Source organism: Linepithema humile, chromosome 6 (genome assembly GCF_040581485.1).
Source record: "Linepithema humile isolate Giens D197 chromosome 6, Lhum_UNIL_v1.0, whole genome shotgun sequence".
NCBI classification, from domain to species: domain Eukaryota; kingdom Metazoa; phylum Arthropoda; class Insecta; order Hymenoptera; family Formicidae; genus Linepithema; species Linepithema humile.
In genome coordinates, this window is record NC_090133.1 from 14,505,045 (window position 1) to 14,519,169 (window position 14,125).

Consider the following 14,125-nt stretch of genomic DNA (forward strand, 5'->3'; position numbering starts at 1 on the left):
TCTATCCCGTCACATATTTATAAATAAATAAAATATTACTAACATGTCTGCAAATGACATCACATATGTATAAAAGAAATATAGAAAGAATAATGAAATGTGGTATAATAGGGCTCCTGGCGAAGGTCCACTAAAAAAACTTAACGCGCCGTTAGTTGAACCTCGAAGGTGGTGCAGAAGACCACTATTAATAATACTATTATAATTACTAATAAACTAATAATACATTATTTTTACAATATTTTAACAATACTAACAAGAGTACAATAAATCTGACTGCATTTATAATATATGTTACCGTCTCCTCCACTAATCTCCATAGTACAGTAACTTTTGCTAATATGCAGTAGTTTAAAATAAATGATTAAAAATGGAATAAAATATAATATGGCATATGGAGCATATATCATAGATTGTTGGTGTGAAAATTTTAATTATTTTTTATATAGAAATAATTCGTCTACATTTGAGACGTTAAAATGTACATCGATCTCAGATTGAGATACTAGAGTGTACGAAAATTAAGTACATTATTGATCTCACTATTCGGATTCTCCGAATGTACGAATAGAAAATTATTGAACGGGAGAAAAAAATATCAGGACGCGAGTGACTAATTGTAAGTTGGGAAATAATTAAAAGTTTTACAGGTATGTAAAATCTTTCGAGTTGATAGACATAAATGTCAAAGCAAGCATGGCTAAACGAATAAGGCGAGTGGCAAGAACATAGCATATATTAAATTTACACTTTGTTGCAATATTGTAAAATAACTTCATTTTTCTATTGACAATAGCAAATCTAAATTATTTCAAAAATTGTTAGTTTTAACATATGCGAATATTATTAATAAATATAAACTATTATTTTTTGAGCAAAAAAAAGATTATTTGATAATTTACACCGTTAGAAACAAATGCGGAAAAAAGAAAAGAAAGTTGCGAGAAGCAAATCTCGAACACGGGATTTTTCATATTCCAGCCACTTGCCTTAGAAACACTTACTTCTTAGCATTTATCGTCTGTTGCGTCGCACAGTGGTCGATTTCTAAAAAAAGGTGAACTTTATTCATAACTAATTCGTCACAGTATTTAAGGTAAATGAAAGATGATGTTTCTCTAATTTTTCAGCACGCTATATTCATTTTTGAGATTGTTTTAATCGTACCTCATATCTTAAAGGTGCCATAGCCCTAAAGACGCTGTTGCATAACTCTACAAGCATGCACTGGGGGTTGTGACTTACAAATAAACCTATCTTTGTACGACTCACCAATTTCATTGAAACTTTGCACACTTGTAGAGTAGGCAAAAATAATGGATACGTATTTTTTTTATCGGTCAACATTAAGTTTCAATAAAATTGGCGAGTCACATAAAGGTAGATTTACTTGTTAGTAAAATCGTAAATTAACAGATGCTAATTCCAATTATATTAAAAAAAGTTTTTAGAGATACTGAATTTATTTTTAAGATTATAAGACAAATTAAAAAAATGTATATATATAAATATTTCACCGGTCCGGAACTTTTTCACCCTGAATAAAACTAGTTGGCATAATCTATCCATAAACTTCATCATCTGCTTCGCTCAAGTCTTCTTCTCTTTCGTCTTTTTCTTCTTGTTTTTCTATTTTGATGATATCTGTATCCTCCTCTCGATCTCGGTCTTCTGCATCGTCTTCCTCTATGAGTAGATTCCACATCTCCTGATCCTCTGATTTTTTGCTTTCTCGTGATTTCGGCAAGCTTGAACAGGCCATTGTACTCAGTAATGGATCTGAGCTGAGGAGAAGTCTTCGAAAAAGGTCATCGTTCGTATTTTCTCTCGAATTTTTCCGTGTGAAATACTCCCGAAAGAGCCGGAATTCTTTATTTTTTGACTCAGCAGCCTCTTCACTAAGTTGCCCAATTGGTACTATAAAGTTCTCGATAACAGAAGCTCCGTGAATAAGTATTTTGTGCACTGTGGTAGGCATATAGTACCACTCGTATAGCTTAACGTATATTTTAGCCGTCTCGAGGCAGTACATATGGAACTTCTGTATATTAATTGGCTTTCCACTGCGCATTGCTTTCAAAATAACGTTAAAGCGCCTGATTAAGTTCTCGTCAATACCCGAAATCGTAGCTGACAATGTAGAATTCTTAAAAAAACGTCTGGCTGTATTGCCATCATTACTTGTACCGAAGCCAGGCTTCGGCATATCAATAATGATACCCATTTTTTCACGAAATTCCTGTTGTAATTTCTTTTTTCTCTCATTAACGATGGGCTTCATTTCTTTCGGGACCTTCCATTTTTTCACATCAAAACGATATGCAATATGTAGCAAGCACTCAAAAAAACGAATGTTTGCATGCAACACTGACAGCCCAAATCTAAATTGTGAGGTCTGCTCAGGTCGATTACGTATAGACTGAATTTTGTTCATTTCCGTCGAAACAGCATTGCAGATATAACAACGCATTCCGGATGCTTCGCTTAAAGCGTTGCATATTTTTCCATCTACCATAGTTAATAGCATCGAATAATTGATTGGGCCAATTTTTGATGGGTACGGCTCTAACTTGTTAATTTGCTCTAGGATGTAAGCTTCTTCCTCTTTGGAAATTTCATTTGTCTCGTGCAACCACTGCACCCGTATCGGCCTACAAAAGCGGGTCGACGAAGGTCTCGGGTTTTTCCATATCACTGTATTCTAGGCATCCACGAGCTGCAGGGGTACCATCGATGTAATGAAAACGCTCTCATAAGAAATATTTTCAGATGTTTGTTGCTTGTACTGAGAATATCCACTACTCCCGTCAAAGCCCCACTTGCAGGTCAGTATGAGACCTTCTTTCACCTGTAATGGTGATCGCAGGTTGCTGATGATGCTGTCACAGGTTTTCGCCAATAAATCCTTCAATGGTACCTCGCATTTTTTCTCCGTAACAGTGATATTTGCCGGATACAAAGATTTTTTTGCATCCACAATGGGATCATATGCCGGATACAAATCATGGCCATGCTCTCGTGCATTACGTCGAAGTACCAGGTACTGTTTCTTTGTAAGATTCTCACTTATAATTAGTGAAAGTGCTTTCTGCGGCGACATGCGGATATTTGTTTTTGGCGATGTTTTCCGTTGTTTAACAATTTCTTTCGTTCTGGCCGGTGTTATTGTTGTTGCCTCCGTTATCAACTTTGCAGCCGCCTCGTTACCCTCTGATCTGAAATTCATAGCTGCTGAAAATGCCAAAACGCTTGCTGAAGTTGACTCATGGATTTTTTTAGTTTTTCTCCGCTTCACTGTATCTGTGCATTTGTCGAATGATTTTTCTGGGTGACCGCGTGTTCCTAAGAGACGAAAATTTAAGGGGGATTTAAGGGGGTCATTTTAACCTAAACACATTAGTACAGATAAATACACATCGCACAAAATTTTAATGTAATTTTTAACAAATAGAAAACAATATAGATCTAATTAAAATTAAATAGACTACTTACTTTTATTGGCTATTGCCGAAATGGAGGTATTGGTTAAGCAACGAAAAACAATATCGGGGAACGTTAATTCCGTGCTCAACCAAGCCGCGTATTTTTCTTCGAACTTGTTTGCAGTTTTATTAACGTCTTTCTTTCTCCATTTTTGGAAGTAAGGCGAAAAAAAATTGTTTCTTACGTATGTTTTAAGCGCATCAACTGCTTTTTTATCATCATTGATATTAAATAAGGTTTGCAAATGATCAAGAACGCGGTTCTTTTTAAGATCAGTAGTGTGACGTGACGCTTTTCGAGCGCCGTCACAAGGGCGATAGCCCGGCCGAGGGAGCAAGGAGCCCTGGTGTTGCTCCTCGCGTGGAGAGAGAGCAACCCGCGAGACTCCACAATTTTTGCGCGTCGTTTGTATTGTAATTCCTGTTTTTGTACCGTAATACCGTTTTTGAGTTGTAAGGCGAGACCCCGTGCGGGCGGCGTTGCGTGTTTTATGCCTCAGGGCGAAGACAGCATCGCCAGGGAAGCCGGACACCGGGGGATCATCCGCAGGGGCCACGCGTTAGTGACCCCACGAAAAAGGTCAGGTACCGCGATTCCGTCGCCTCCGCCATCCAAGCCCTATCTAACTCCGCTTTGGTTTCAGCCACAAAGTCAAAAGCAACACAAAGACACGCAGCAGCGGACCTCGCCCGGCTGCAGACGGCTCCGAGGACCCCGAAGATGCTGCACCCGGAAGGACCGGAGTATGGCCCGGCCAGCCTAACCAGTCTCTTCCGGGAACATCGACTTACCGACACGTTATCAGCCGAAAGACTTGAGGAAACCACAGTGAGCGGAAGGGGGCGCCCTGGATGAACTGTGGGCGGTTCTCAGGAGCCCCCCTTTTCGGAAAATCGGCAGGATGCGCAGGAAGGCGACGCGAATCTGGAAGGACCTAGAGGCAGAGCCGAGAAGAGTCACTGTTCGGTGTGACACAAGTGCGCGAGGACGACATCAGGGACTCAGCCCGACGACACCGAAGACGCCGAGGACGTCCAATCGTTGTAAGCCGCCTCTCGGGTAGCCGTAGAGTTCCGTCCGGTGATGGCTGGTAGCGTGAGTTCGTTTAATATGTAGTGTCTCTCACATTAACCGTAGTGTTTGATATCGTGAGCGCTCAATTACGCTCAATTACCGCATGTCCAGCCGGCCCCGGATATCGCGTAACAGTCTCTCTGTCTTGTGGGAATTCAGCGCCGACAGTCTTTTCTCGTTGCCGTTTCGTTACCGTTCGTTTAGTTATCGTACCGTCCTGCCGTTACCGTCTTTTAAAAGGAAAAAAGAGAAAACCGATTGCTACCGTTTTCTTGCGATACCGCTCCGTTACCGTTTGCCGCGTTATCACCGTACCGGAAGTACCGTGAATGTCTGCGGGCGGATTTTGATCCGGGAACGTTCTCCGCGAGATTGCGGTTACCGCCAAGTTCGCGTCTCGGCGAGAAACGGGAAAGCCCGCGAAAAATAGCCGTTCCGCGACATCTCAGTCCTGGCCGTTAGGCCCCCGTCGCTTAAAGTCTGTTTATTTGGCCTTCACCGGCCGTATCGAATGATCAGAGTATAAGTCCCGTGTTTACCGGATAGAGTCGGATCAGCGGCGAACTATCGTGATCGCATCTCCGTGATTTCGCGTATTTGTCTAACTTTATTCTTGTTATCGAGTAATTGGGCGAACGGCCCTGCTACCGCATTGAACCGTCTCCGCCGCATCGGCTCAGGCCGAACGCTGCACATCTTTACCCTTGTAAGCCAAATTATGGAAATACATTATTGTTAACTATTAAGTATTGAGTTGTCCTTGTGTTCGCCTCTCACTCCAGATATCTACGTTAAGTAAAAGAACTGCGCCCCTCTGCCATACTGAGCGGGGAGCGGCCGAGCAAATTTTGAGAACTATTAAAGTTACCGATACCGCGGTGCGATTATTCGCACCTGGCGCCCATTTCCGGTTACCGTTATCGCGTGAGTTACCTTGCTCCCGAATTGTGTGGAGTACCGCGAGTTACCGAATCGTGCAGTTATTGCCGATTTCGCGAGTTACCTTGCTCTCGACGAGCGTGGAGTACCGCGAGTTACCGAATTAAGCATCTGTTTCTGATACCGTAAGTTACCGAGTCGAGCAGTTATTGCCGATGCCTCGAGTACCGATTTCCATTGGGCGTGCTCCCTCGGATCTGGCGTGATTCCGAGGCTAGTTCACGTCGCAGTAGCTTCGGCATTGTTTTTGCACTCAACTGTCATCATCAAATTGTGCAACATTTGTCGCGTCACTTTATAGTTTTCCATATTTCTATTTTAGTTGACGTAAATAGCGGTAACGACAAAAATCAACAAAAATGTCCGCTGTACGCGCTTCCGGAGTGTCTCAACAACGGAGTGGCGGATAGTGGCGGATGAATAAACAATCGACGATAACTTTTGACCTTACTGAATACCACCACATCGGTTTCATAAAATCTTCTGCTATCTTTCAAATCGCAGTACAGATTATAGAAGTTAAGATACCATATAAAACGACTTTTTTCATCCGTCACGTATGAAATAAGACTAAGTGAGAGAAAAATGAATAATGCAGTTTTTGATTTACAAAATACCATTTTACAACTTTATTATAATACATTGTATCAGTTTTCACCCAAAGTGATTTCCAAACTTAATATTCATTACTGTAAAATTACGTTCAAAAAAATAGTACATTTTTTTTCTTCATCTGCAACTTTGACTACTCACTATAGTCTTACGCTTAATATTATGATATTCATTAATATGTTTAAAGATGGTGGATATATAGGACATTATTATTATCAAGTTTCAGCTTATTATGTAAAAGTCAAAATTTTGAATAAAGTTCACCTTTTTTTAGAAATAGGCCACTGTGCGTCGGCTCGGTGGAAGGGAGACGTGCGTACTCTTCCATTGGTCGACCGGGTCGAGCTCACACGGATAGGGTGACGTCATCGGTTCTCGGTTGTATTTGTGTGATGCTGCCGCTTGTTTCTGGCAGCACTGCACTGGTGTAGTGTGCATAGCTAGCCAAGAGAGCATCCCTCCCACCGCTCTGCCGCGCTTTGTATTATGCTATGCTGGGTGGGTCCTTTGACTATAGAAACATGAGGTTTGTTTTTTATTCCTGAACTGGCTGCACTAGTTCAAAAAGTGTACATTGAAGCGTTCTTTATTGCAGAACTGGTATTACTGACGCTGTTCGTTATGACAGTGTAGCGGAACTTAGTGTAATAGTTCACTGAACTGATTGCACTAGGTCTAGAGCCAGTGCAAGCAGTGCAAGAACAGCAGCCTAAGAAATAGGCGCCATAAATAGATAATTAAATTGTAAGTATGAAATTGTAAGTAAGAATTTTTGTAAATAAAAAACTTAACAACAAGACTTAACTTTTATTTTAATGTATAATGTTTAAAATATAATGTTTAAAATTTAAATATATAAATCTGTATCGTTAAATAATAATCTGTATCGTTAATGATCATCTTCGTCAGAAGATTCTATTAATTCCAATACTACTATTTTATTTATTATATTGTCACACATTATTTTTGCACTGCAGTGTTTTTTATTCTTGCACTTTTTCAGTCTGCACTCTCAATCCTTGCTTAAACTCCCTAGTTTTAGTTTAGTTCTAGTTCAGTTCAGTGTAGGAATAAAAAACAAACCTATGGACTGCTAGTAGTGAAATAAGAGTGTAATGAACAACGCCACCATGGCCCTTACCCAAGAACTAAAATATCATGACGTCACATGCGTCACACAATACAAAGCATGATCGAAAACGATCAATAGCCGGAGTCCTCATCAGTTTATTTATTTTATACAATTAAAAAATGGGTCGTTATTGTTTTGTGGAAAGGTGCAATAGTTCAAAATATAAACGTCAACATGACGATAATGATACCAGTTTGCGATTTTTTGGGTATATTATAGTTTGTGTGATTCTAATCTGTATAATACTAGAATACTTTCTAAAATGTGTAGTTTACGAAGTAAAAATATTTATCTGCTTAAATCAATGAAGAAATCAGTATCTATCTCACTGAAATTTTAACTTTTAATGTCAAAGTATTAATAATTTAAGTTATTATTATTCATTTACATACTATTTTAGTGTTTTTATTTTGTCTTGTCGCATATTATAAACATATTAAATATCTTAATAAAATAACGTGATGTTTATATAATTCGAGAAAATAATTACATACATATAAATAATAGATTTCCGAGCAATCCAAGTTTTAAGGAGAAGTGGATCGAAGCAGTAGTAACTTTAAATAAACAAGAAAGTGCACGAAATGTACCGAAAAGTAGTCGTATCTACATTTTACATTTTACATCAGAGTGTATAGAACGTTTCGGTTATGAACAATTTCGATTAAAATCAAATTCTATTCCATCTATTTTTCCACGTGCTCAAGAACAAACGTAATACAATTAATATAATTACAATTACAGTGAACATTTATAACATCTATTATTTAGTAAATCTATTAGTATAATTATTGTAAATTACAGAATAGAAATATTACCAGCAACGCCAGAAATTCCATTGCTAAGTACAGATGTGATCAATGATGATCAATGCCTAATTGAATCGGAATATATCGAAGCTAGAGAAATAACGACAGAAATGTCTCCAAGTAGTCAAGATCTTGATCCAAAAAGAATGAACAAATCTAAAAATAACTTAACACCAACAAAGTAAACACATCTTTATTATTTTATTATTTTATTATTTTATATTATAACGTTACGATGCATTTACGTTTATTTTATTTTTATAATAACGTTATAACATTATTTCTTTCTTTATAATAAAATTATTAAGTCTGTAATAATAATGATATTGTTTTTATATTTAACCTTTACTTATTCTCAGATATTTTACATTTGAATTTCCCGCTTTTTGGGCAAAAGGCGGAGCTAATATCGTTAGAGATGTCCATTACATCTGTTTAACATTGCTTCAATGGGAAAAGGGGGGGAACACTAGCATTCACTGTGAGGGTGTTGAGCCGCGAGAGGAACAAAACCCATGCTGCCTGAGCGTAGAAACGCTATACGCCACAATACTCTCTACTGTCCAACGAAACCCCAAAAGCCGGGCGATAGAAAAATCCAGCAGCGCCTGCGGGTTCGCACGCAGGATGAGCAGTTCAGCCGTGACCGGTGCAACCACCCCTTTGCACACCCGGAGAAGCGAACAGGACACGCTACCCACCTGGTTTTGATGGACGCGCCCAGCCGCCGCCCCCTGCACCCTAGCCACGCCCACGGGGACCACGGGGAGGCCTGCTCATTCGTGTCCCGTACCTGGACACGCGCTCTGACCCTGTTGGAAAGGAATATAAGGTTTGGATAAATCTGTTGGAAAGGATATGACAAACACGTCATTGGATATTAAGGTTGGAAATCCTACCTAACAGAAGGCTAATTCCTATACCTAACCATCCGGTAACGCAGTTGACCCGAGAAGTTTACGAGGCTGCGCTCCCACGCCCGAAGGCTCCGACGCACCTCGAGTGAATGGCCCAGAATCTATTTTTATTTTTATTTTTATATCACGCGCTACACTTATTACTTTTCCCCCGCCTACTTATTGCTCGGATTGCTTAATCCATAACGACTCTCTACAGAAATCGCTGAACAGCGAAAAGGCCTCTGGAGTCTGCACCAAGAAAGGTGCTACTTCCGGCCATCTCCAACTGTCAGCCCCTACTATATCGCGCAGAGCGACTCTCTGCGCTTCGAATCTTTCGCACTCCAGAAGAAAGTGCGGTACAGTGTCTTCACCGCCGCCACAGTCACAGGCGCCGCTGTCGACGAGTCCGAGCGACGCTAGGCGTGCTCGGAAATCGCCATGACCCATAAGCACCTGCGCGCTCCAACGGTCAGGTTAAATCCACCGCGCGCCCATCCTCCCAGAGATGTTTCTGAAAAACGAAAAAGTGGTACGGCCTTTCGTCGAAGAGCTCCACTTGGCCTGCCACATCCTCCTACCCTCTGCCTTGATGCGTTTCACCGCATCCTCATCTGTCGCTGCGACTCTAGCTTCTCCTATCTCGGTGTCCCTAGCTCTTCTAATTTCATACCTAGCCCTGCCTTCCTGGAGGAGGATTTCGACAAGGGTCGCACCGGCGACAACGCACAATGATTCCCGCGACGATGTTTTATACGCGCCTACCACCGGAATAAGCACTTTGCGCTGTATACTTTGTAGTTTCCTAATATCGCGCTCCGTACAGAGGTCTGCCCATCCCGCTGCGGCATACGCCACAGTTGGGGTGAACACTCCCCTGTAAATAGTCGAGAGCGCCCTATATTTCAGACCCCATGTAGATCTAGCTAACTTACTCAATCTCGCGAATAGTGACGCTACTTTGTTTTTCAGATATTCACAATGAGACCCTACTTTCACACCTTTATCAAAATGGACACCGAGATATCTAACGGAATTCTTGAATTTAATACTTTTATCTCCTATTTTTATCGTTGGGGGTCTTCTTGCTAAGTCTATCTTTTTTGTATTCGTTTTTCGCTTCCTATCCGGGCGGTCTCCTCCTCTTCTACCAATCGGTGCTCTACATATATCTTCATTTTTCAATATTATCGCTTCTGTCTTTTTTTTCCGAAATTTCCAATTTCGCGGACTTGTACCAATTTACGATCCTATCAACGATTCTTTGACCCTTCAGTTCTAATTCCCTTCGCGAATTTCCTCTAATTACTGTTATTAAATCGTCCGCGTAAGCTGCATATTGTCCCGGAGCTATTTCCTCTAATTCTTTAAGAAGGCCGTCGAACATAACATTCCAGCAGGTGGGACCGAGAACGGAGCCCTGCGGGCACCCCCTCGTTGCCTGCTTGGAAACTTTCCCGTGCCCTAACTCAATCTGCACCCTTCGATCGCTGAAGTAGCTCCGGAGCACTCCGAAAACGTTCTTGGGGCAGTTCCTATTTTTGAAGCTATCTAAGACCAGGGGCCACCAGACATTGTCGAAAGCACCCGAAATATCAAAGAGCAGGGCGACGGCATACCTCTCTTCAGAGGCAGAGACCATCCTCCGCAGCTCCACGATAGCATCTTCCGTCGACTTTCCGGGCGTGAACCCAAACTGCCGGTCGGAGACCTTATCAGGCGCCATCGACGTGTCCTCCAGGCAAAGCTTAATAAGCTTTTCGAGAAGTTTCCCTACTACAGAGAGGAGACATATGGGCCTATAGGATTTCGGGTCCTTCTCGTCTCTGTCCTCGCTCTTCAGAAGAACTCGTAATGAGCCCTCCTTCCAAATCGAGAGAAAGACGCCCCACTGAAGGCACCCATTGAATAACCTAACTATCTGACCGGGGATTGTTCTACATGCTACCTTCAAGACACTGACCTCGATTAGATCAGGTCCGGGTGCTTTATTATTTTTAAAACTTTTAACTACCTCGGCCACTTCTCGCTCCGTGAAGATGGGAGCGTCAGCCGTATTTGGCACAACTTGCGCGTTTTCCCTAACTATACTTTGACTATCTGTATCCTCATTCTCCCGGTCATCTGGGACGTGGACATCCAGAAGGTAGCTGGCTGTCTCTTCTACGGTGTTGGTAGAGTATTCGCCCCGCCGGAGGGTGTTGACCACCCTCTCAACTTGGAGCTTTTCAGCTTGTTGCTTATAAACGTAGCCCCAAGCCTCCGAGTTGCCGTGCGACGTGACAAATTTTCGCCAGCTTGCGAGTTTTACCTTCCTCACCTCCCTTCTGTAGTACCGCAAAGATACGCTGTACTCTTGGCGAAGGGTGAGGTAATTGGGCTCCCCTCGCCCTACCTGGCACGTCTTAACCTATATACTGACTTTTTGATGACAGTCAGTTCTCTAGTCCACCACGGGTTGGATTTTCTAAACTTTCTCTTTCTTGGCATAGAAGACATACAGGCCTCTTGGAGCACCACCGTAAGTTCTTGCGCCATCAATTCTACTTCCTCCGCAGACTGCAGACCGAGGACCTCGAGCCGCGACCTGGATAGATCGCGCAGGCTCTCGGCGAATCGATCCCAATCGGCCCGACGTGTGTCGAAACGATTGGTCTCGGCCCCCCGATCATTGCCCGTTACTTTTGGCACCCTCACCCTGATGTCCACGGAGTTGTGGTCGCTGCTCGTCCAGTCCTGCCTCACTTTCCACTCGCCGATGAATTGGCTCATGATAGGGGACGAGAGAGTAACATCTATGTAAGACGACCCTCCCGCCGTCCAGTAGGTAGGTGGTTGAGCAGCGTCGTTCAAAACCTGGAGGCCAAATGCTTGGATGAGGTCCTCGAGTTTGGCACCTCTTTCGTCTGTCCTCTGAGGGCCCCAGAGAGACGACCGCGCATTGGCATCTAACGCAACTATCATTCTCTTCCCCCTCAGTGAATGACACACCATTTCGAAGTGGCTGAGGTGTTTCTCGATCTCGTCGCTGTACTGGAAGTAGCACGACACGACGTAGAACGAAAAATTGGGGGCTTGCACTTCCGCACAAACACAATGCGTAGTACTAAGCTGCGAGACAAATAACATTTCTAAATTTGGATTATTTATGGCTACTGCCGCCCACGGACGTTGCGAGCGAACAGCCGCCACCCTAATTTGCCTACCTAGCCCATAGAATACATGGCTTGAATTTTGCTTCTTGACGTATGGTTCCTGCAATAACAGGACGTCAAGTCGCTTTTCAGAGGCCAGTTGACGAACCTCACCTGATACTACTTGTGAACGACGCATGTTCAATTGTAGTATCCTAATTCCCGTGGACCGCGCACAAACTACCACTGGCTCCGTAGCCGTTACTAAATTTTCCGCCGAGTTTGACGAGCTAACATCGTTTAATGTATCTTCCAGGTGGGTCTGGATGGGGTCCGCGAATCTAACGCGTTTCTTTTTAATTCTTGCCTTGCGTGGCTTAACGTTACCTGACCTATTCTTTGTTCCTACAAGACTATCGCACCTTTCCAATAATACGCGGGCTGTACGGAAATTCTTTAACACGCACGCTATCCTATCACATTTTTCAACTTCAATGCGGACAGTACGAAGACTGCAAACCTGGGATTGTACCCCGCCGCGTCCAACGCGGACTCGCTCGGGCACAGCACGGTGAGGCGCTCTCGAAGAAGCGGAGGCCACCACCGAGCCCACGAGCGATCGCGCACGGAACTCAGCGGCGGGAACTCCCACCACTTCCCTAACAGCAGCCCTGTCTGGCCGGAAGCGGCTGGCCAAACGGGCACTCTTCCTCACCAGATTTAAAATTTTAAAACTCATTTTTGTTCCCACGAGTGTGGTGGAAGGGATGTCCAGCGCCGTAGAGCCACCTATACGACACTAAGCCTAACTACACCGAGGGGTCGGCAGGTACCCCGGAGCGGACCGTTAGCGACTGCGTTAACGCCTAACCAAAACACTCCCGCAGCCATTCAGACCCTGAGCACGGCGCCAACACCTTGGTCTTAGAGTAATAACCCCTACTAATACAAAACAAGGGAGTCCACCGATCGAACTCCTTACAACCCCCCGACCTGAAAAAAAAAAAAAAAAAAAAAAAAAAACCACCGGTTCCGTCGCCGTCGCACCAGGCCAAGGCCTAGCCCGACAACGCAGGGCCCGGTAGGCTCTACTCTGCGGCCCCTGCCCCTTCCCTCGCGCATCCGCACGAGCAGGTCCACGCCCCGGCCCCTGCCTAGGCGCAGACCCACCCCCACTTCAGAACAAGAGAAGGCGCAGCGGAGGGGGAGATAGGCCACAGGGGAAGTGGGTTATTATGTGGGTAGGGAGGAAAAGGGAAAAGTGGAGAGGAGGTAGAGACATGCACCTGTTTCCGACAGCCACTGGAGATCATGGTTTTGGGGGCCTTTTACCCTTGTCGGACATAGTGCACATCTCGCGGGTGCGTTCGTTTCCCCGCCGGAACGAAAAAAGCATGCCCGACGGGTACTGAGCCCCCCCACCACGACAAGGTGCACCCTTGGGGGGGGGGGGGGGGAACACTAGCAGTCCATGTTTCTATAGTCAAAGGGTTCAACACCCTCACAATGAATGTTTGTCGATGAGATCATCATGCTCTCCCCTTCCTTCATCGCCCCTCGCCATCAAGCTGTTTCTAGCTCCCCCCTTCCTTCATCGCTCCTCGCCATCAAGCTGTTTCTAGCTCCCCCCTTACTTCATCGTCCCTCGCCCTCAACCGGTTTTACTGAGGTAACCTTCTCTCTATAGATCTTGTAAGTTACCCCTCTATTGACTTCTGCACACAGGATAATGCTTGCCGCGTCCTGGGTGCAGAAGCCATATTCGTGCGTTCCAGCATCTAAAATCTTGCCATACGCAGATCGCGCTGATAGCGCGCTTGTTATTACTCATTGCAGCCATTATAGCTTCTGCACACAGAACGCGGTAATGCTTGCCGCGCGGCAAGATGCGACGCGGTAACCAATCAATTTTCTGCTCTTATAGAAAAGTTATAAGTTGATTGGCTACCGCGTTGCGTCTTGCCGCGCGGCAAGCATTATCCTGTGTGCAGAAACCATTATTTATGTTATTGGGTGCATCCAGAAGCACGATGTACTCTTGTA